Genomic DNA, 22,322 nt, shown 5'->3' on the forward strand with positions numbered 1-22,322 from the left:
CCAGCTATCCCTAGACTCACTTCAATATCTTCTACAGAGTTTCACAGATGACACAGAGAGCACCATTCGACCCTGAAACTGGAACTTAAACGATTTCTAATGATGATGCACAAACAAGAATAGACCAGTTTATTCTCCCGGAGTCATTAGCTCTGCAGGACTGACAGGAATAAAAAGTAACAAAAGCCTCATTTTTATCACTGAAGTCTGCAACTCTGTTCTAGACACACACAAGGAGCAGCTGTGGTGTGAGTAACAAAGGGCCATTTTTACAGAGTACAACCACACTTTACACTGGAGACATTTGGTAATAAAAAGTAACTGCTGGAGCCGAGAAAACTGACTCAGGCCACAAGCCATGACCTTCCAACAGTTCCACAGTTGCCTCAGCCTTGTTAAAGTTTGATTTTAAAAAATGAAGGGGGGGGGAGGAGGAAGATGAAGAGGGATATAAAACAGGAGATCCTATATTCCAAAGCCACTTCGCTTTTCCACTTGCATGAATGGAAATACTGCTGGACAGGGACATATGGCCATTTTTTCAAAACCCTAGGGCAGAAGAATCTCAGCACACCTCCCTATCACAGCCGCTCAATCTTAGTACCACCTGGACAGCTTCACTATTAATGCTAAAGAACAGCAGAGATCATGCGTCACCCACACCAGCGGCTGTGACACACTGCCACCTTGTGGGTAATACAGTCAAGGAATACGTAGTCCCTTTCATTACTCCACGGCTGTTTTGAGTCAAAAGGAACAGATCAGAACTCCTTCCTTCACCCAATACATGCACAAATGTTACCAGAGCATTCCGAAGAACAGAAGATTGCAGATGCTCAAATAAAAACAAATCAAATGTCAGAGAGCATCTCTGTGATCCACAGAAGATACAATCAAACCGTGAGGTTGAAAGGACCCAGGGTTGATTTTCCAGTGTTGCCATTAGAAGGCCCTAATTCCAGGGGTTCAAACGCACCTCCTGCAATGGGATACAACTTGGTGTATGAGGACTCAGTCTGGGAGGGAGTTTTTTCTGGCCAGTTTTTTCAAGGGGAGTGTAATCTGAGGTTTTAAACAAAACACAGAGAGAGAATAAAAGATGCAAAATGCTATTTTGTGCTTCTAAAATTCAGAACATTTTTAACAAGAGGTTATTTCCTAACTAGGACTAAATTGCTTTGTGTAAAAGGTCATCTTTATGGCTATTGTTTTAAAAGGACCAATTAAGGTTTACGTACAGACATTTATCTACCAGAGATGAGAAAGAAAGCGTTCACAAATTCAGGTTACTGCGCACTGCCATTTGGAGGCTTTCATCCACAGATGCAATTTGTACTCTATGGAATCAATGTTTTGAAACTCCAGCTGTGCTTTAGACTGCAAACTACACTGAGGCACCCCAGCTGGAGTTTAAACCAGCCTGCAGACTACAAATGATCTGCAGTTACATAACTTTGTGCAAAAACCTATGTTAAAATTCTCAACTACAAACACTGAGTTAACTATCACAAGTAAGTAAATTGATTCTCTCCTCTCCAGAAAGAGGTCTATGGTTAGTTTAAAATATCAGTTTCAGAGTAACAGCCGTGTTAGTCTGTATTCGCAAAAAAGAAAAGGAGTACTTGTGGCACCTTAGAGACTAACCAATTTATTTGAGCATGAGCTCACAAAAGCTCATGCTCAAATAAATTAGTTAGTCTCTAAGGTGCCACAAGTACTCCTTTTCTTTTTAAAATATCGGCGGCCAGAATTTAACTGAGATCTGTGTTTTCTCCCCACAAATGTAATTTCGCCCTTTGTGTATAAAGTATTTTGAATGACAGAGTTATGGTTGCTGTGGGAACTATACATTTTACTGTGGTGTTAAAATTCCAACCACTTCACATTAGCATACCCCCCCCACACACACACTTTAATTGAAAATAATAGTTGAATAGGAATCCAGTTTATTTCAACATATATGATTGAATTCCACACCTTGATATTTATAATTAAGGTTACAATTTAATCATGGGTATTTTTAGTAAAAGTCATGGACAGGTCATGGGCAAGAAACAAAAAAATTACAGCCTGCGACCTGAACATAAATACCCGTGACTGAATCTTAAGAGCGGGGGCACCAGCAGCTGTGGGGGGTGGTCCCGGGGACCAACTGTCCAGGACCACCAGAGCAGCAGCCAGTGCAGCTGGCCTGAGCGCGGTTGCCACTCCAGCAGCAGCTGGTGTGGCTGGCTGCGGGGCCCCCGGAGCAGCTAACTGCAGAGCCGCAGCAGCTGGTGTGGCTGTTCCTGGGACCAGCTGTTCCTGGGACCAGCTGCTTGGGCGGCCCTGGGGTCAGCCACACTGGCTGCTGAAGAAGTCACAGAAAGTCATGGAATCCGTGACTTCCTGCAACCTCCATGACAAACACCGTGCCCTATTTTATAAAACTTTGCATTTAGACAGCATGAACTCCAAATGCTTTACAGACATTCCCAATCTAAGCCCCTGCACCCTATTAGATAGGCAAGTTACATTTTACAATCAAGGAACATAAAAAAGCACAGAGGGGTGAAATGACTTGTCCTGGTTACACAGAGAGCCTGTGACACAGCCAGGAATAAAACTCAAGACTTCTTGACTCTCTGACCTGTGCTTTACAACACCATCCCCCTGCTTATGTTAATCATGGGAAGTTTTAGCATAAAGGATCATCTTTTAGAAAGTTCTGAGTGCCTGAAAGCAAGGTTTATAATTCTCCACCTTGGCCATAAACTAGAACGGTTGCTGTAATAAAAGCTAAATCCCCAAATGAAAACTATGTTAGGCGAGTAACCTTAAACTAACAGCAATGGCTCTGCTACTGTCCAAGCACAATGGAGTTTGGGGTTGGAGTTGGAGTTGGGGCCACCATGCTCCTTCAATGTCGCTGTTGAGCCAAAGCCTTCAAAAAGAACGGTCTGGAATTTGTGGTCTTGTATTATCCTACGGACTTTATCGTCAAATGGTTTGCTAGCTATATTTGCGAGTCTTGAAGGAATAGTGGATGAACTACTCTATAAACAGGGCTAAGTGCTGCAAAGCTTTTATTTTGTGGGGCTGGAATTTATTTTCTTTACTAAGTGCAGAGTACTTCTAATTTATCAGCATAGAGTGCATTAAGTAAACAGCACTAAGCACTTAAAAACTCAGCAGTTGGCTGCTGGAATACAGTACTTCCAGTCTATTCACACGATCAGATTTGGGATCTATTAACAGGGGGTACGTTATCTATTAATCTGCACCAGGAGTCATATGCAATTGGCAGGCAGCCAAAGCATCACTCTGATAATACAATCTATTTTGGTATTGCATCCTTACTAGAAGTGTCACAACTGCTTCTTAGGCAATTACAGCCTACACAGTAGCTTCAAATATGAGCAGAGAGGTTAGCTGAGCTTCCATAAATACTGCAGGGTAAATGGTAGGGAGGCCACATTTTAGTGAAAACACACACAAGGAGAGAATCCAGTTGCTGAGAGAGAAAGTTCATGTATGGATCTACTCTGCAAAATGGACTATAAGGCAGGCACCTTGCTGTTCCGTGTTTTTTTTTTCAATGACTCCAGATCAAATTCACTCAATTCACAAGGAAAAATGAGTTTTCTAACTACCAGCCCTGCAAACTGGTAACTCTGCAAACTCTGCCATCCGAGAGTCAAACTGAGTTCTTACCTACTGGAGCTTCATCAGGAACACAGTTCCGCGGGCCTAATTTTGCTCGCAGTCACATTTGTGCAACACCACTGTCACCACTGGGTTTGCACAGGTTTAACCAAGAGCACAACTGGGCCCAGCAACTGGAATGTAATTGATGATACATGAGCCACAACAGAATCCAGCTCACTCGCTTGTAGCTGTGTTGGCGCAGTAGAGGGAACAGGAGTCAAATATTACTTTTGTGACTAAAGTAAGCAGGTATGGCCCCACATATGAAACAGGGATAAGACCTGTTATGTAAGAAGGAGCTATTTATACAGTCACTTGTTAGAATCAAATTGTAGTGGTCAAACAGCCAGCTGAAAGTGTGACTTTTAAGACATGATTCAAGTCTGTAGAACAAACATTTGATTGTATTACTTTACTTAGGTGACTAATGCAGAAAATGGATCCTCAGTCAAGCAGGTCACTTTATTATTTATCTAAGCATCGAGATTCTACTGAGCCCCGTACCAGCCCTAAAGGACAGTCCTGGCCCAGCGAGCTTACAGTCTAAAAAGACAAAGATCAGACACAGAGGAGTGAAACAGAGTCCCAGAGAATAGCGCTAACTCTTAACATGACACACTTGTGTTTACGGGCCTCATGGATGAAGTGAGCTTTGAGGACATATTTGAATGAAAAGAAGATGGGCACCTATCACGATGGAATAAGGAGGAGGATCCAGGTGTAGGGAGCAGAATAAAATAGAAGTGACAAGAGGAGGGGAGAAAGTAAGCAGGTTTCACTAGCAAAACTGAAAGTAATGGGATTGGTTGGAGTAAGTAGGTTGAAGTGGAGAAAAATTAGACTGGCTGAACACTGCTACCTGTGCTTTTTAAAACAGCAGGGTGCATCAAATAATGGGTAGTAAAACGGAGGGTGCATCAAATAGCAGGCTGTAACAAGACAGATACATCTACCCGGCCCATAGGGAGATGTCCAAATGACTCCCAAGGCATCTTATAAATCCAAACAAGGCAGCTTGCTATGGGGTGTACTCACCTCTCATCGGGAATTTTAAACTATAGCAGCAGTAGGAAAAAAAGACCACAACATAGTTGGATTTAAAACCTGAGAGCAGATAGGGAATAAAAAATATTCTTCAAATTCTTTTTTAATGAACAGATGTCAAATCCTTTAAACTGTCACTTACTAAGCCACAAGAGGCAGCTGTAAAAGTTATTTTTATTTACTAATGTTGTAGGACAACTTGATAATGAGATTTTAATTAAACTCTATTTCAGTTAACCACCAAGGAAATCGAAAACGCATGAAGGCACATCAACCCAGATGGTGCAGTTGAGCATGTATCTCAGCGTCTGCCCAGGATCTAGAGATGAGGGAGTGGTGCTGGAAACTCTATCCAGGTAACAGAGGTACCTTAGGAGAAAGTAACCAGAAGAGATGTTGAAAATTATAACAGACCCTAGCCTGAGGGTGTTTCCCACCATTTAAACACTTGAGTTTGTAATTTGGGAGTTAGATGATCAGATAGCAACAGTAACTAGGACAGCTCTCTTCCCACCCCCACCCCGGATGTGTCCAGGAGGTTATGCATCTGTCAGCACACCTCAGTTCTGCAAACTGTGCCTTTGTCGCCTTGAGATTAGAGTACAGTAATGTGCCCCACAAGGAGATGCACCTGAAATCCATTTGGAGACGGAAACTGGTGCAGAATGCAACTACCTGCTTGTTAAGTGAGGTTCTTCACTGTGAACATCATACTGGTACTCCGTGATCTGCATTGGCTGCCAACTGGTTTCTGGGTGGAATTTAAGGAGAAGGCAACCAATCTTTCACTAACACTGATATACTATTGCTATGTTTCATAATCAATGGGTCACAATCACAACCTGGAGGTAGGTTGAAAAAGGCAATCAGAGGGGTTCACAAGGTGCTGATGATGTTATTAGGGTTCTAAAGCAAAGAAAATAAAATTTCTGGAATAGCTTCACGAGGGCCAAAACCTTCAAAGTTGGTGAGATCAAATGTAGTTATAGTTGATTTCCAGGTCAAGTATTCTCTAGCGACTGCTACATACACACATAACAAAAAAAAAAAGCCCAGGATATTTTGATTTATGTAAAGCACATAAGCAGTGTTCTACACTACAAATTTAGGTCGGATTTAGCAGCGTTAGATTGGTTTAGCCCTGCACCCGTCCACACTACGAAGCCATTTTTTCCGACTTTAAGGGCTCTTAAAATCGGTTTCTGTACTCCTCCCCGACGAGCGGATTAGCGCTGAAATCAACCTCGCTGGGTCAAGTTTGGGGTAGCCTGGATGCAATTTGACGGTATTGGCCTCCGGGAGCTATCCCAGAGTGCTCCATTGTGACCATTCTGGACAGCACTCTCAACTCGGATGCACTGTCCAGGTAGACAGAAAAAGCCCGCGAACTTTTTAATTTAATTTCCTGTTTGGCCAGTGTGGCAAGCTGATCAGCACAGGTCCCTGTGCAGAGCTCTTTAGCACAGGTGACCATGGAGTCCCAGAATCGTAAAAGAGCTCCAGCATGGACCGAATCAGAGGTACCAGATCTGATCGCTATAGGAGACGACGAAATCCATGCTATCAGAACTCCGTTCCAAAAGACGAAAATGCGAAAATATTTGAAAAAAAAAAAATCCAAGGGTATGAAGGACAGAGGTTATTACAGAAACCAGCAGCAGTGCTGAGTGAAACTTAAGGAGCTTAGGCAAGCCTACCAAAAAACCCAAGAGGCAAATGCCCATTCGGGGTCAGAGCCACAGACATGCCGCTTCTATGATGAGCGGCATGCAATTCTAGGGAGTGCCCCTCCCACTGCCCCACCCCTGTACATGGACTCCTGCAAGGAGGGAGTCTCACACAACAGGGATGAGGATTTTGGGGACAAGGAAGATGACGAGGAGGGGGAGGTTGAAGATAGCGCACACCAGGCAAGCGGAGAAACCGCTCTTCCTGACAGCCAGGAACTGTTTATCACCTTGGATCCAATACCCTCCCAACCCGGGCTCCCAGACCTTGAAGGCAGAGAAGGCAGCTCTGGTGAGTGTACCTTTGTAAATATAATACACGGTTTAAAAGCAAGCGTGTTTAATGATTAATTTGCCCTGAAGACTTGGGATACATTCTAGGCCAGTACAGCTACTAGAAAAGTCTGTTAATATGTATGGGGATGGAGCGGAAATCCTCCAGGGACATCTCAATGAAGCTGTCCTGGAGGTATTCCCAAAGCCTTTGCAAAAGGTTTCTGGGGAGGGCAGCCTTATTCCATCCTCCATGGAAGGACACTTTACCACGGCAGGCCAGCAGCACGTAATCTGGAATCACTGCATAAGAAAGCATGGCAGCGTATGGTCCTGGTGTTTGCTGGCATTCAAGCAACATCCGTTCTTTATCTCTGTATGTTATCCTCAGGAGAGTGATATCATTTATGGTCACCTGGTTGAAACAGGGGAATTTTATTAAGGGGCATTCAGAGGTGGCCGTTCCTGCTGGGCTGTTTGCCTGTGGCTGAACAGAAATCATCCCAGCTGTTAGCCACGCGGTGGGGGGGAAGGGTGAAGCGATCATCCCAGAGAATGGGGAGGGGGTTAGTTGGGTTTGTGCTGCACGTTAACCAGAAAACCACAGCCCCTCCTTTTAAATGGCCAACCCATTTTAAAGGGCCAACCCAATGGGTGCTTGGTATGGGAAATGAGGGTGCTGCTGTTGGAAACCATTCCCACATGTTAGGAAGGATAAAGAAGCCAAAAGACTGTGGCTTACCATGGCTGCCTGCAAGCCGAATTCTGTTGCCCGCCGGCCCTGCGTGTGTGTGATCTCACACCATACTGGCAGGCCTCGACATAAGAGGCAAAACGTGACCTTGTAAAGAAAGCACATGTGCTATGTAATGTTAACAGCTTGGTTCACCGTGAAAGAGTCTACTCATTGTTATCTAAAATGTCTCTTTTTAAAAACTAAATCTCCCTTTTTTCCCTCCCGCAGCTGCAAATATTTCAACACTCCCCCTGTCATCTCCGTCCCAGAGGCCATCAAAGATTAGAAGCCGGAAAAAAACGCACTCGTGATGAAATGTTCTCTGAGCTCATGCAGGCCTCCCATGCTGAAAGAGCCAAGCACAATGCGTTGAGGGAGACAATGTCAGAGTCCAGGAAAGCACAAAATGAATGCAAGGACCGGAGGCACGAGCGAGAGGACCGGAGGCACGAGCGAGAGGACCGGAGGCACGAGCGAGAGGACCGGAGGCACGAGCGAGAGGACCGGAGGCAGGATGCAATGCTGAGGCTACTGAAGGATCAAACTGATATGCTCTGGCGTATGGTTGAGATGCAGGAAAGACAGCAGGAACACAGACTGCCACTGCAGCCCCTGTGTAACCAACCACCCTCCTCTCCAAGTTCCATAGCCTTCTCACCCAGACTCCCAAGAATGCAGTGGGGGGCCCTCCAGGCACCCAACCACTCCACCCCAGAGGACTGCCCAAACAACAGAAAGCTGGCATTCAATAAGTTTTGAAGTGCAGTGTGGCCTTGTCCTTCCATCCTCCACTCCTCCTGAACCCCACATGGTGCTTCCCTCCTCCCCCACCCCTTGGCAGTTATCCCCCTATTTGTGTGACGAATTAATAAAGAATGCATGAATTTGAAACAACAATGACTTTATTGCCTCTGCCAGCGGTGATCAAAAGAGGGGAGGGAAGGGCGGTTGGCTTACAGGGAAGTAGAGTGAACCAAGGGGGCGGGTTTTCATCAAGAAACAAACAGAACTTTCACACCGTAGCCTGGCCAGTCATGAAACTGGTTTTCAAAGCTTTTCCGACGCGCAGATTTTGTGGAGCACACAGCAAGCAGTAATAATGATGGGAATATTGGTTTTGCTGAGGTCTAACCGAGCCGGTAAACTGCACCTGCGCGCTTTTAGACATCCAAATGCACATTCTACCACCATTCTGCACTTGCTCAGCCTACAGTTGACCAGCTCCTGACTACTGCCCAGGCTGCCTGCGTATGGCTTCATGAGCCATGGCATTAAGGGGTAGGCTGGGTCCCCAAGGATAACTATAGCAATTTCAACATCCCCAACGGTTATTTTCTGGTCTGGAAAGTAAGTCACTTGCTGCAGCTGTTCCCACCAACCAGAATTCCTAAAGATGTGAGCATCATGCACCTTTCCTGGCTATCCCATGTTGATGTTGATGAAACGTCCCTTGTGATCCACCAGTGCTTGCCGCACCATTGAAAAGTAGCCCTTTCGATTTATGTACTGGCTGCCTTGGTGGTCCGGTCCCAAGATAGGGATATGCGTTCTGTCTATAGCTCCACCACAGTTAGGGAATCCCATTGCAGCAAAGCCATCCACTATGACCTGCACTATGACGGGCTCCACCTAACAAAGAGAGGGAAGAGCATCTTTGGAAGCAGGCTGGCTAACCTAGTGAGGAGGGCTTTAACCTAGGTTCACCAGGGGAAGGAGACCAAAGCCCTGAGGTAAGTGGGGACGTGGGATACCGGGAGGAAGCACGAGCAGGAGAACGCGAAAGGGGAGGGCACCTGCCTCATACTAAGAAAGCAGGACAAACAGCAAGTTATCTCAAGTGCCTATACACAAATGCAACAAGCCTGGGAAACAAGCAGAGAGAACTAGAAGTCCTGGCACAGTCAAGGAATTATGATGTGATTGGAATAACAGAGACTTGGTGGGATAACTCATATGACTGGAGTACTGTCGTGGATGGATACAAACTGTTCAGGAAGGACAGGCTGAGCAGAAAAGGTGGGGGAGTTGCATTGTAAGTAAGGGAGCAGTATAACTGCTCAGAGCTCCGGTATGAAACTGCAGAAAAACCTGAGTGTCTCTGGATTAAATTTAGAAGCATGAGCAACAAGCGTGATGTCATGGTGGGAGTCTGCTACAGACCACTGGAACAGGGGGGATGAGGTGGAAGAAGCTTGCTTCCGGCAACTACCGGAAGTTACTAGATCACAGACTCTGGTTCTTATGAGAGACTTCAATCACCCTGATATCTGCTGGGAGAGCAATACAGCGGTGCACAGACTATCCAAGAAGTTTTTGGAAAGGGTAGGGGACAATTTCCTGGTGCAAGTGCTGGAGGAACCAACAAGGGGCAGAGCTCTTCTTGACCTGCTGCTCACAAACCGGGAAGTATTAGTAAGAGAAGCAAAAGTGGACGGGAACCTGGGAGGCAGTGACCATGAGATGGTCGAGTTCAGGATCCTGACACAGGGAAGAAAGGAGAGCAGCAGAATACGGACCCTGGACTTCAGAAAAGCAGACTTTGACTCCCTCAGGGAACTGATGGGCAGGATCCCCTGGGAGAATAACATGAGGGGGAAAGAAGTCCAGGAGAGCTGGCTGTATTTTAAAGAATCCTTATTGAAGTTGCAGGAACAAGCCATCCCGACGTGTAGAAAGAACAGTAAATATGGCAGGCGACCAGCTTGGCTTAACAGTGAAATTCTTGCTGATCTTGAACGCAAAAAAGAAGCTTACAAGAATTGGAAGATTGGACAAATGACCAGGGAAGAGTATAAAAATTTTGCTTGGGGATGCAGGAGTGAAATCAGGAAGGCCAAATCACACCTGGAGTTGCAGCTAGCAAGAGATGTTAAGAGTAACAAGAAGGGTTTCTTCAGGTATGCTAGCAACAAGAAGAAAGCCAAGGAAAGTGTGGGCCCCTTACTGAATGAGGGAGGCAACCTAGTGACAGAGGATGTGGAAAAAGCTAAAGTATTCAATGCTTTTTTTGCCTGTCTTCACGAACAAGGTCAGCTCCCAGACTACTGCACTGGGCAGCACAGCATGGGGAGGAGGTGACCAGCCCCCTGTGAAGAAAGAAGTGGTTCGGGACTATTTAGAAAAGCTGGACGAGCACAAGCCCATGGGGCCGGATGCGCTGCATCCGAGAGTGCTAAAGGAGTTGGTGGATGTGATTGCAGAGCCATTGGCCATTATCTTTGAAAACTCAGGACGATCGGGGGAGGTCTCGGATGACTGGTGAAAGGCTTATGTAGTGCCCATCTTTTAAAAAGGGAAGGAAGATGATCCTGGGAACTACAGGCCAGTCAGCCTCACCTCAGTCCCTGGAAAAATCATGGAGCAGGTCCTCAAGGAATCAATTCTGAAGCACTTAGAGGAGAGGAAAGTGATCAGGAACAGTCAGCATGGATTCACCAAGGGCAAAAGTCATGCCTGACTAATTAATTGCCTTCTATGACGAGATAACTGGCTCTGTGGATGAGGGGAAACCCGTGGACATGTTATTCCTTGACTTTAGCAAACCTTTTGATACGTCTCCCACAGTATTCTTGTCAGTAAGTTAAAGAAGTATGGCCTGGATGAATGGACTATAAGGTGGATAGATTGTCGGGCTCAACAGGTAGTAATCAATGGCTCCATGTCTAGTTGGCAGCTGGTATCAAGTGGAGTGCCCCAAGGGTCGGTCCTCGAGCCGGTTTTGTTCAATATCTTCATAAATGATCTGGAGGATGGTGTGGATTGCACCCTCAGCAAGTTTGCAGATGACACTAAACTGGGAGGAGAGATAGAGACGCTGGAGAGTAGGGATAGGATACAGAGGGACCTAGACAAATTAGAAGATTGGGCCAAAAGAAATCTGATGAGGTTCAACAAGGACAAGTGCAGAGTCCTGCACTTAGGACAGAAGAATCCCATGCACCGCCACAGACTGGGGACCAAATGGCTAGGCAGCAGTTCTGCAGAAAAGGACCTAGGGGTTACAGTGGACGAGAAGCTCGATATGAGTCAACAGTGTGCCCTTGTTGCCAAGAAGGCCAATGGCATTTTGGGATGTATAAGTAGGGGCATTGCCAGCAGATTGAGGGATGTGATCGTTCCCCTCTATTTGACAGTGGTAAGGCCTCATCTGGAGTTCTGTATCCAGTTTTGGACCCCACACTACAAGAAGGATGTGGAAAAATTGGAAAACGTCCAGCAGAGGGCAACAAAAATGATTAGGGGACTGGAACACATGACTTATGAGGAGAGGCTGAGGGAACTGGGATTGTTTAGTCTGGGGAAGAGAAGAATGAGGGGGGATTTGATAGCTGCTTTCAACTACCTGAAAGGGGGTTCCAAAGAGGATGGATCTAGGCTGTTCTCAGTGGTAGCATATAACAGAACGAGGACTAATGGTCTCAAGTTGCAGTGGGGGAGGTTTAGGTTGGATATTAGGAAAAACTTTTTCACTAGGAGGGTGGTGAAACACTGGAATGCGTTACCTAGGGAGGTGGTGGAATCTCCTTCCTTAGAAGTTTTTAAGGTCAGGCTTTACAAAGCCCTGGCTGGGATGATTTAGTTGGAGATTGTTCCTGCTTTGAGCAGGGGGTTGGACTACATGACCTCCTGAGGACCCTTCCAACTCTGATATTCTGTGATTCTATGATTTCCCGGAGTCACTACCCTTGATAGCAGCAGCTCAGTGATAGCGTTGGCTACTTGCATCACAGCAGCCGCCACAGTAGATTTGCCCACTCTAAATTGATTCCTGACTGACCGGTAGCTGTCCGGCGTTGCAAGCTTCCAGAGGGCTATCGCCACTCACTTGTGGACTGTGAGGGCTGCTCTTCTCTTGGTATTCTGGCACTTCAGGGGAGGGGAAAGCAAGTCACAAAGTTCCATGAAAGTGCCTTACGCATATGAAAGTTTGCGGCCACTGGGAATCATCCCAGACCTGCAACACTATGTGGTCCCACCAGTCTGTGCTTGTTTCCTGGGCCCAGAATCGGCGTTCCATGGCATGAGCCTGCCCCATTGCCACCAGGATGGCCAGACTGCCAGGGCCCGTACTTTGAGAGAAGTCTGTGTTCATGTCCTCATCACTCTCCTCACCGCGCTGCCGTCGCCTCCTCACCTGCTTTTGCAGGTTCTGGTTCTGCATATACTGCATGATAATGAGCATGGTGTTTAGAGTGGTCACAACTGCCACTGTGATCTGAGCGGGCTCCATGCTTGCCATGGTATGGCGTGAGCAGGAGAGCAGAGTGGCAGCGGAAGTGGCGGGTGGATGACAGTGCTGACAGCAATATGGCACCCACACGGAAAAAGGCGCAAAACAATTGTTGGCCGTTGCTTTCACGGCGGGAGGGAGGGGTTGGCTGGCAGCAGATGGTGCTGCTGGCTGGGAGAGCAGCCTGAAGCAGAATGGCCCCCTCAAGGATTGAACTCACAACCTGGGGTTTAGCAGGCCAATGCTCAAACCACTGAGCTATCCCTCTGCCAATATTCCAGGCAGGACTGAATCTCCATTAGACAAAACTTAAAGAAGAGAATGACCTGACTCACCCCCATTTATGTGCAGACACCCCTGACAGACCTCACTGAGATCTACCAGGAGCACCCATGTCTGCTCAGGCACCCCAACCAACCTGACCAAGGCTGGCCAGAGCACCCAGGAGATGACGAGGATGGCTACCAGTTATGAGCTCCTGCTGTGTAGCAATGCAGTCCCACGTCTGCCAGCACCCAGGGACATATGGTGACAGTGAGCTGAGCGGGGTCCATGCTTGCCGTGGTATGGTGTCGGCACGGGTAACCCATGAAAAAGGCACGAAACGATTGTCTGCCGTTGCTTTCACGGAGGGAGGGAGGAGGGGCCTGACAACATGTACCCAGAACCACCCGCAACAATGTTTTTTGCCTCGTCAGGCACTGGGATCTCAACCCAAAATTCCAATGGGCGGCGGAGACTGCAGGAACTGTGGGATAGCTACCCACAGTGCAAGGCTCCGGAAGTCGACGCTAGCCTCAGTACTGTGGACGCACTGCGCCGATTTAATGATCTTAAGTGGGAACACACACAATCGACTGTATAAAATCGCTTTCTAAAAATTCGACTTTTATAAATTCAGCCTAATTTTGTAGTGTAGACAACCCTATGAGTGGAACACTCTTAACTTCATAGGGTCTCTGCAATTCATTCCCCAGCATTTATGGTACTACGCAGTAAAGGCACTGTTGCAGTTTTATGTTGCACTGTAGCCACAAAAAGTTTTTGCTCCTCTGTATTATTCATATTGTGCATTTTGAAAGCGGATTGGGCATTTACACATATTGTAATATTAATACAGATACAGACAGACAGACTGGGGAGCACAAAGAAACAATCAGACATTGTTACACACTGTGTAACAGAACTTAGATTACTAAGACATCTGGTATGCCTTGTCTTATCCTTTGATTGTAAGCTCTTTGGGGCAGGGACAGTCTTTTTGCTCTGTGTCTGTACAGCGCCTAGCACAATGGGGGCCTGGCCCACACCTGGAAATCCTAGGCACTACAATAATACAAATAATAATAGGATAGACAGCTGTTGGAGGAATGCTGTTGGTTAGTTGTGGTGCAGTGCTTTCTGGAAGCAAGATAAGCCATCAGTAAAATCGTTTCCTTGTCCACATTGCTCAGACCGAGGCTATGTCTACACTACCATGGTAAGTCAACCTACACTACGCAACTCCAGCTACATACCTTAGGCCAAGTTACTGCAGGGTCTACACAGCAGGGGGTCAACGGGAGAAACTCTCTCGTCGGGGGTAGAGTACAGGGGTCGACAGGAGAGCGATCTGCTGTCGATTTGGCGGGTCTTCACTAGACCTGCTAAATCGACTGCCAGTGGATCGATCTCAGAGCATCGATCCCAGCTGTAGCGTAGACCTCCCCTGAATCTCCTAGGCTGCAGCTGCTGCCTGTAGGATGCCACTGCAAGCAAAACAAGAGCATTATATAGTATTAAAAATACACACACAAAACCAGATAGATGAATTTCTAACTCAAAAAAGAATGTCTATCTTAAAAATAAAGACAGTCTGTCAGATCCAGAGAAACTGTCATGGTTTATAAGGAATTCGAGGACTGTGGGAGAAAAGATAGGATTTGGAGGAAAAAATTGGGAGGAGAAGACGGTTACGGGGCACACAGGATCAGAGAGGGCCGTCCGTTCATAGGGGACAGTACAAAGGAAGGCACATAAACCACAGAATGTCTCATGTGAATGACTTGTAAGTATTCTAAGAAGGGAGAAGCAGAGCTGAATTATACCACAGGCAAGGCAGATGTCTCTGATAAACTAACCAATTTATTTGAGCATAAGCTTTTGTGCTGTAGCTCACGAAAGCTTATGCTCAAATAAATTGGTTAGTCTCTAAGGTGCCACAAGTACTCCTTTTCTTTTTGCGAATACAGACTAACACAGCTGTTACTCTGAAATCTGATAAACTAATTCCCAAATCACACAACCTGCTAGAATTCAATGGGCATTATGTTCTTTTTTTGTGTGCACATCTCCTCATTGTATCACCAGAAAGTTCAAATGAAAACAGGAGCCTCTCCTCTGCATTTCCTGTATTTTTTAAAAAAAAAAAAATCAGCAGTTTCCGAATCGCACCCACCTCCCAGACAGTCTCCGAATACCCTAAGAGCACTGGGCAATCACACCCTGATTTGGCAGGTGGCATTTCAGCTACTTCACTGAAATTCACTTTGCAGTCAGGGAAGGGTTTGGTGTTTTTCCTCTCCTACTTTTTAAAGAGAACATTTACTGCTGCTGACAACCACACGTTTTTCCCCGAGCTGTTAACTTGCCAGCCATTTGTTGAAGGTCAGCTGCATTAGAGAGTTCGTTGTCACTACAGTACTGGTACACCATTGTCAAATTGCTGTCATTTGGTGTTTATCTACATGTGGGGAGGGATGTACACAACTTTGTTTGAGTATTGTGCAAAGGAAGGGGAATTTCACTCATCTCCCATTTACTCATCTGCCATCACTTTTTAGCACTAAGAACCAAATTCTGCCCTGATTTACACCCTCATCCCTTCCTGTGCAACACCCATGAAGTCAATTTGGCCCTACAGATTGCCAGAAAGAGAACCCTGGTTTACTCCTGGGTTGAAACATAGGTGTCATGGCTCAGCTAAGTAGCTCTTAACATCCTGCTAAGGAATCTTATGACAAATACTATACCATACAGTGCCAGCATTGGGCCCTGTCTATTTAAAAGTCAACTGAACAGCTTTCCAAGCAATAAAGAATTAGTTTAAGCCCCAGACCAGCAACAAGATGCAAGTTTAGACTGACAAATATGTTTAGTCTAAACTTGCATCTTGTTGGTTTGGGAGCTTAAATTATTTCTCTGTATTGGTTGCAAAGCTTTTCAGTTCACTTTTAATACAAGACCCATAAAGCTCCTGCTGTCAAAGCCCTGACTGGGATGATTTAGTTGGGGATTGGTCCTGCTTTGAGCAGGGAGTTGGACTAGATGACCTCCTGAGGTCCCTTCCAACCCTGATATTCTATGATTCGATGATTCTATTAAGAGAACCAGCTGAGGCAGCAGCTAAATCTCCACAGAATAAGAAGCGAAGAAGAGTTTTGGGTCCAAGATCCCAGGCCTTACAGAAATGGTTGAATGGAGAGCCCACCCTACTGGAAGGACAGATGTGGAAGTAGTGACACAAATAGATAACTCTGCAGAGAAAAGGAGAGAGTGGGACAGGGAAGGAGACACACAAGTGAAGAGCAAAACAAATTGGGTCCCAGGCCAGCGACAAAATCAGAGGGGATCAGGAGACCAAGCTGTCCTTAATTCATGGGGAGAAAGAACACCCCCCAAAAAGCATGGAAAGATGCAATTTCCTTCCTAAATGAATTTGATCATCTCACAATGGCATGCAGGGACAGGAGTTCAGATACAGCAGCAGAAATCAGGGATATTACAGTATCTCATCTGGGAGTCTCACCTACTGACAGAACCGCATTACCTTTGCTAGATTACTTTAACATCTTACATCATGACTTTTAAGGATAAGATGTCATGGATGTGATGGATTCCGTGACTTTCAGAGACCTCTGTGACATTTCCCACTTCAGCCCCATGGTAGCGGGGCTGGAGGTATCAGCCAGTGAGGACCCTGGAGCTCTGAGCCACCATGGGCGGTGGGGGGAGCCAGAGTGCTCAGCTACTGAGGACAGCAGGGGAACCCCAGAGCTCTGAGCCATTGGGGTTGCAGCACCGGTGCCGGAGCAGTCAGCTGCTGCAGAAGGGAGACTCCCTTCTCCCACAGCAGAGCTTGAACTCTCTACCCCACTCCGCGAGGCTCAGGCTTCAGCCCTCTCCCCGTCAGCCCCTTCCCCATTATTTTTAGTAAAAGTCACAGACCTGCAACCTGTCCGTAACTTTTACTAAAAATAACCGTGACAAAATCTTAACCTTAATCACGACAAAGTGCTAACTGTACTGGAACATTTAAATAAGACAATCTTGCTGAAAGAAGGACTATGTTGATCTCCAAGCAGGTTACCCCTACAAAGCCTGCTGGCTGTATTATAAAACATCTGTGGTCTAGTTCTCAGGGAGGTGGGGCAAACCCAGCTTTTCCATAATGCAGTGATATTACAAGATATGCAAGTAGGGTATGTCCACATTTAAACCACTGCAGCTGCACTGCGGTAGCACTTCAGTGTAGACACTTACTACAGCGACAGGAGGGGTTCTCCCATCACTATAGTAAATCCACCTCCCCGAGAGGCAATAGCTAGGTCGACAGAAGAACGCTTCCATCAACCTAGTGCTCTCTACAAGGGGGTTTAAGCTGGCTTAACTACAAACTCAGGGTGCAGATTTTTCACACCCTGAGCGACATAGCTGGGTGTTAGGATATAGATATTCAGGCCTGTCTGTAAAGGCCTGTACTTTAAGAATTTAGGGGTACTCTTATTACTTGGCTAGTTAGAGGTATAAAAGAAAGAATCAAAATCACTGTCTGCTGGTGTAAGGGCCTTCTCTTACTGTGACAGTTTGAGGCCCTGTTCTTAGGCTAAGGCCTTTGGCTAAGCAGCAGAGGCAGCCATAAGCTAGGAAGCGAACAGTCACATCCTCACATTCCAAACTAGTCACATTGAAATAAGGTGCTATTGGGCGGTCAGGCACTATCAGGACAGGATTGTATTCCTATCACCTCCAGAGAAAGGGAAGTGCCTAGAAGATGTAAAAGGAAACTTAGTTTGATAGCATCCTGTCTGGCAAGAACTCACTTATCAATAGCTGGGATGTGAAAGCCTCACTTCTGTATTGTTTTGTCATTATAGTTCCCACTTTGCTATTGTTTGTCTATATAATCTCTGTCTGGTTCTGTGATTGTTTCTGTCTGCTGTATAATTAATTTTGCTGGGTGTAATCTAATTAAGGTGGTGGGATATAATTGGTTAGCTAATCATGTTACAATATGTTAGGATTGGTTAGTTAAATTTCAGTAGAATGATTGGTTTCAGAGTAACAGCCGTGTTAGTCTGTATTCGCAAAAAGAAAAGGAATACTTGTTAGTCTCTAAGGTGCCACAAGTACTCCTTTTCTTTTTAGTAGAACGATTGGTTAAGGTATAGCTAAGATTATTACTATATAAATTAGGGGCAAACAGGAAGTAAATTGGGATTCGAAAATAAGGAAAAAGGAACTTGTATTTAAGCTTGCTGGAAGTTCACCCCAATAAACATTGAATTGTTTGCATCTTCGGACTTCGGGTATTGTTGCTCTCTGTTCATGCAAGAAGGACCAGGGAAGTGGGAGAGTGAAGGAATAAGCTCTCTAACACTGGGTTGATCTGATTTTCTAGTGTAAACCAGCCCTAGGTCTCCATCCTTAATATGCTGCTGATTAATTAAACTTCACACTTCAATGGCCATAATGAAAGTAGAAAGCAGGGAGAGAGGGTGGGTTTGTGCCTTTAATATTTCCCTAAACAAATTAAAAGCTTTAAAATAAAACCCCAACTGTATTTATTAAGTTTTATAGTGTAAAAGACATTAAGCTTCCATTTCTAAGAATTATTACAGATTTGGGTTTCATTTAGAGGAGGTTTAATCTCCGAAAATATACATCTGGGAATTGCTATGGGGCAGATTTAAAACAGAATTTATTTAAAGAAACCAAAACTAGTGCTCTATGAGGTTTAGTATAAAATGAGAGGAGGAGCCCATGAGAGAGCCTTATACAAAAAATTATAAAAAGTATGCCCTGTGAGGTATCATTTGAAAAGTCAATCTGCTGAACATTATTGCTCTGGTAAAATACATGCATCAACATTGTATGTGGAGTTACAAGATTCTACTTCGTATCATTGCTGTAACATGCTCCAAGTTTAAGAAAAGCAGGCTCAAACAAGTGTTCAGAGACAAAGACACGTTAGCATCCCAGAGCTGTCACGGCTTAAGCAGCCATTCTTCAGCAATAGGGACCATTCAAACTTCATGTCCTGCATGACCTGCATCACCATGACTCAGCAAGGATGTTTCTAGCACAAGAAATTAAGTTATAAAGGGAGAGGACTTCACATCTCCTCCTCCCTTCTCTCTGCTCATATTATTAACTACTCTGAAAAAACTGAAGTAAGGAGAAGTGGTCCCAGGCTGGAAGGAGACCCAGCCTGTAAAATTTACTACAGTGTATAGCAAGACAAACCTTTGCTTTTAAGTTCATTTAGCTTGTTAAATATTAGCTTGCATATTACTCTTATTTCTTTTGTAACCAATCCTGACTTTTATGCATCATCACTTGTAATCTCTTAAAATCCATCTCCCTGTAGTTAATAAACTTATCTTATTGTTTTATTTTATCCAGTATGTTTGGATTAGAGTATGTGGGAAACGCTATTTGCATATATTATTGGTGCATATATCATTTTCCTTTGATGAAGTGATGGGCTCAAATTCTATGAGCTTGTACTGTTCAGAAAGGTACTGAGCAGCACAAGACACACATTTCTGGTTGACAAGGTTGGGAGTAAGAATCTGCAGGTGCCACCCTGTATGTAATTCATTAGTGATTCCTCAGCACGCTCATGTATTTTGCTGGGAGTGAATTTGCACGCTGAAGGCTGTGGAAGTAAGTCAGGAGTGGCTGTTCTGACAACAAAGCAGTGTAAAAGGCACCCCAGGCTAGAGACTTAAGGGGACACCAACGGTCAACAGTACAGATTGTACCTTGGGGAATGTCACACCCACAGGGGTCAGAGGCACTTAATTCATTTACATTTAAAGGCTTTGAGATTTTTGGATTAAATGCGCTAGAGAAAAGCAAAGAAATATATTATTCCCACAAAAAAGACCTTTTAAAATAAGAGTTAAGTTTGTTGAAGTTCATTTCCCAGAAACAATACAAAGCATGTAAGCAAGTGAATGGGACAAGTGAATGGGAAGAGTAAGAATAAATCTGCACCCTACATTTCTCCCATGAGAACAAATCTCTAGGAAGCCACTGCACTGGCAGTTTCATTCCCTCACCACAAAGTCTTGCTGCTTTGGGGTGTGACCATCCTTCCAACCCGAAGACAGACTCTTCATTACAGCTCTGCATGTGGATGGGTTTCCAGGACAACCATGTGGCAGTTAGTAGCTGCATATCATTCTTTCACCCCATGTCCCAACAATCTTTTCAGGGTTCATTCCAGGATCCACATCAAAGACTCAAATTGCAGCAGACTGCTTTTGGCTGGTGGGTAGTTATCAAATCCCCTGCAGCTAAACATAATCCCTCCAACATTGCTTCTAGCCTGGAAGACAAGGGATGATGGTGGAACGCAAGCTCTTGTGCCACCAGGCCACAAGTCAGCTCCCTTCACTTGTTCCTTCCCCACAAAGATAGGGCTCCCCAACAACAGCAGCAAAGGATTGCAGCCGAGTTCCCGCAGGTCCTGCTTTTATAACAGCACTGACAATTCTTGTCAGTTTCTTTGTGTGGTTTCAGGAGAGGCTGTGGAAGTTTATCTGCAATGATAAAAATAGGGCTTCTTTAGCAGAAGCGTCCCTGAGGAGTCATTTGAAGACGCAAGACTTGCCAGTTCAAATCCAACCCACATTGTTATCATCATCCACAGCCTATAGGAAGTGACAAGTTTTCACACTATAGAAAGCCACTACATAGGTTATTAACTGACATTTTTACAGGGAGACAAGAAGACAACTCCCTCTTTGTCCCGGAGGGGAAAGAGGTGTCCTCCAAAGCAAGTTTGAGAAATACTGTTGAGGAAAGTTTGCATTGCTATGGTCTATTAGCTCTACCTCTTCTGGGGATTGTGGATTTCATTCTCCAGGGCCATTAAATGACATTTTACAAATGATAAAAACATACAAGGCCAAACTCACCCTGGCATAATTGCGTTGGAGTCAACGGAGTTACAGCAGACCCATGACTCTTTTTTTAAACTACTTGTAAAAAGGTTGCGGTTTTTTAAATGGAGGGTAATGTCAGCTTCCTATTATCCCATGCCCAATTTAGAAGTCCACCGGATCATTAGAAAACACAGCAATATAATGAGTTAGGCTCATGAGGGTTAAATATCAACCACAAAGAAAAAACAGTGTTTATGAACTATTATGAGCTAGAAAATGGAAATACTGAAGAAACAACAGATGGAAAAGGAAGAGAAAGCCGTAATAAAATCCCTTTAGCCTACACATCTTCTTGAACAATTTTCAGCTAGTAGAGAGGCCCAATAAGCCATACAAGATTTGAAGGCTTTGTTTATCATTGTCACAGGCAGCATTTGATCAGTCATTCTAGGAGCTGTTAGATGTGTTAGATTTAAACTACACCAGCCAGTATAACTCAAGCTCTACAAAAGCCAATTCACTGGTTGCTCAGTAGCAAGTGCACAATAAACGAGTTACAAAGTTCTGTTCCTTTAGTGTATAGCAAGGGAGGGGCGAAATGCGTGGCAGCCTTTGGTATATCTAAAGAGACACAAGTGACTCGTAAATTCAATCTTCAGAAAAAAGGTATTTTCACTGTATAATGTAACAACCCTCAGAACTAAGACTTGCTAAAACTTTCCACCATAGGTTCTTGAAAATGTTTGTTTATATTGTCCTTTTTTCACTGCAAGAAATGTGAATCATAAAATATTAGGGTTTGAAAAGACCTCAGGAGGTCATCTAGTCCAATCCCCTGCTCAAAGCAGGACCAACACCAACTAAATCATCCCAGCCAAGGCTTTGTCAAGCCAAGCCTTAAAAACCTCTAAGGATGGAGATTCCACCACCTCTCTAGGTAACCCATTCCATTGGTATTGTATTTGAAGTGGTGAAGGAATTCCTGCATTCAATTCTCTGGATTTATGAAGCCTATTAAAAGACTGTTCTGAAACAAACAAAAAAAAAACCACCACAAAAAAAACCACCTCTTTTTGTCCCCCCTTACTGAAAAACTCTCGTTTGGGGCTCAAGTTTTCCATGCTTGATCTTAGCTGAAACATGATATATTTATTTAAGAACATATGGAGAGAAACCATTCAATTGTTTGTAGTTAAATTAGGCCAAGGCACGGGTGTTGGATATTAACTTTCCTTATTCTTAAAGGTGACTCACAAATAGGGGGAAAAAATGGGTTTATACCCTCTCTGTTCAGGGTGGGCATAAAGGCCTGAAAAGTGGCCTTTTTTAACTAGGGGAGCTACTATTTCTTAGAAATAAGTAATCTCAAGTCTTCTCTTCCCTTTTCTGAAGGTCTTCGTGGAGGACCAGAGAACACACAAAGCTTTCTCAGACCTTAACTGAAGGAGGAGAAGAGTTGAATTTTTAACAAT

The 22,322-nt window shown here is 44.8% G+C and overlaps 1 protein-coding gene across 5 annotated transcripts in view; it reads right to left on the reverse strand.

The window, feature by feature from the left end:
• The window catches only part of NF2 (NF2, moesin-ezrin-radixin like (MERLIN) tumor suppressor), a 94,481-nt gene that overhangs the window by 68,142 nt on the left and 4,017 nt on the right, over positions 1-22,322 (reverse strand). The window lies entirely within an intron of this gene.

Source organism: Lepidochelys olivacea (genome assembly GCF_965140295.1).
Source record: "Lepidochelys olivacea isolate rLepOli2 genome assembly, chromosome: 15".
In the NCBI taxonomy this organism is placed as follows: Eukaryota; Metazoa; Chordata; order Testudines; family Cheloniidae; genus Lepidochelys; species Lepidochelys olivacea.